At 37.6% G+C, this 2476-nt stretch overlaps 1 non-coding gene across 1 annotated transcript; it reads left to right on the top strand.

Moving 5' to 3' along the window:
• Window positions 1-1944: 1944 nt before the first annotated feature.
• LOC140885717 (small nucleolar RNA R71) lies at window positions 1945-2051 on the top strand. Its single transcript, XR_012151135.1, has one exon. It is a non-coding gene; the product is annotated as a small nucleolar RNA R71 (small nucleolar RNA).
• The last annotated feature ends 425 nt before the right edge of the window (window positions 2052-2476 follow it).

Below are 2476 nucleotides of genomic sequence, written 5' to 3'. Positions count from 1 at the left end.
ATAATTTCAAGACCTCAGCTTTTACCTCTTCTTTCATCGCAGGATTTAACCTCCTTTGATGATCAACATATGGACTATATGACTCCTCCATTAAAATTTTATGCATGAAAATATTGGGACTAATTCCCTTGATATATGAAATTGACCAACCCAAAGCAGATTTTAATTTCCTCAAAACTTTTAATAATTTATCTTTAAAATCAAGAGTAAGAGAGCATAAAGTAATTACCGGATAATTCAAATTTTCTCCAAAAAATGCATAGCAAAAATGAACTGGTAATTCTTTCAATTCAGGAGTAGAAACTGGTACCTCTTTGATGGCCTCCTCAGGAAATTCTTCAATTTTTTCTTGACCCTCTTTTTCCTTTGGCAAACTTTCAAGAGTAAGAAATTGCACTCTAAGTTCCCAATAATCACCATCAAACTGAGTTACAGAATTTATTAAGCACCTCGCCAATGCATCCTCCAACTCCATTCTTACACCAAAATTATTCTCATAAAAATTAAATAAATTAATGCGATTACAAGAATATACCTCATCTTGGTATTTCATGATCTTATAAATATTAAATGTGACCGCTTTGCCACCAACTCGTAGAGTTATTTCACCCTCCTGCACATCAATTAACGCTCTACCAGTTGCCAAGAATGGTCTCCCCAAAATTAGAGGGACATATTGATCTTCTTCCATATCAAGCACTACAAAGTCAGCAGGAAAAATTAATGTATCTACTTTTACCAAAACATCTTCCACGATTCCATGAGGATAGGTCAGAGAACGGTCAGTCAGCTGCAGAGTAATCGTGGTAGGTTTCACCTCACCAAGCTCCAAGGACCTGAAAATGGACAAAGACATTAACTTAATACTTGCACCTAAGTCACATAATGTTCTATTAACAGTTGCACCACCAATAATACAAGGAATAGTAAAACTCTTTGGATCTTTCAATTTTTGTGGTAATTTCTTTTGCAGGATGGCGCTGCACTCCTTGGTCAACTTCACCGTCTCAAATTCTTCAAGCTTTCTCTTTCTCGCCATCACATTCTTCATGAATTTTGCGTAGTGTGGCATCTGCTCCAAAGCATCAGCGAATGAAATATTTATATGAATTTTCTTGAAGATGCCAAGAAACTTAGAAAACTTCTCATCCAACGTTTTTTTCTTGAACTGCTGAGGATATGGTAGAACAGCTTTTGGCACAGACGATTTCTCAGGAACAATTGCAGACTTGCTGGAATTTTTACTAACAGATTTTTCAGATTCAACCTCAATTTATTCAATTCGATCCTCTTCATCCACTACCTTTGGGTCATCTACCCCAACTTCTTTCCCAATTATCAAAGTAACAGCCTTTCATTGCTCCCTTGGATTAACCTCGGTATTTCTAGGAAACTCCCCTCTCTGCTTATTATTCAATGCATTCTCGAATTGACCAATTTGTGTTTCAAGATTTTTCATAGAAGCGCTCACATTGGTCAAGTGCGTCTCCATACTATCGAGCCTATTCTCATTCCTCTTAAATCTTGTGGATGACTCCAAAATAAAATTATTCACCAAATCTTCCAAATATGGTTTACCCTCACCATCTGAGTATTGAACCTCGGTGGAGGATTCACACATTCTTATTGTTTGCATAGAAAACATTTTCATGATTTCGCAAACTAGGATGATATTGATTGGTCAGCGCAGCCAACTGTGTAGAAATAGTAGCCATTTGAGCAGTCAAGGCCGTGAACGCATCAAATTCATAAATTCCAGGAGGCTTCCTTATCGCACATCTCTCACTCGGCCACTGATAACTATTAATAGTCATTTTCTCAAGCATCTCATAAGCCTCTGCAGGAAATTTAAAAAATATTGAACCTCCAGCAGCAGCATCCACAGAAATCCTAGTTGGCCCATTCAAACCATTGTAGAATAATTCAATTTGTTCCCAATCTGGAAAATTATGGTTCGGACACTTCCTAAGCAATTCCTTGTAACTCTCCCAAGATTCATATAGTAGCTCATGATTTTGCTGTTTGAAAGTAGTGATCTCAATTTTTAGTTGGGCATACTTGGCAGGCGGAAAATATTTAGCCAGAAATTTTGAATCCATGTCATCCCATGTAATGATACTCCCAAGAGGTAGTGACTGCAACCAACTGCGAGCATTGTCCCTAAGCGAGAACGGGAACAATTGTATTCTGATGGTGTCTTCAGTAACACCATGAATTTTTACTGTGTTAGCAATCTCCAGGAAAGTGCGCAGGTGCAAATTCGGATCTTCAGTAGCTGCACCCCTAAACTGATTCTGCTGCACCATATTGATAAAAGTTGGATTCAACTCAAAATTATTCGTCGTGATGTTCTGCCGAGCTATTCCAGAATAATGATTGTTGATCACCGGTCTAAAATGATCTCTGATTGGCACCAGAGCATTATTTTCAACTCTTTCTATTTCTCCTCTGTTTTCTCTATTTCAGCCATTTTTTG

The sequence above is a fragment of the Henckelia pumila genome, chromosome 2 (genome assembly GCF_033568475.1).
Source record: "Henckelia pumila isolate YLH828 chromosome 2, ASM3356847v2, whole genome shotgun sequence".
NCBI classification, from domain to species: Eukaryota; Viridiplantae; Streptophyta; class Magnoliopsida; order Lamiales; family Gesneriaceae; genus Henckelia; species Henckelia pumila.
Note: the sequence above shows the minus strand (reverse complement) of the source record. Positions and strands in the feature narration are given on the sequence as shown.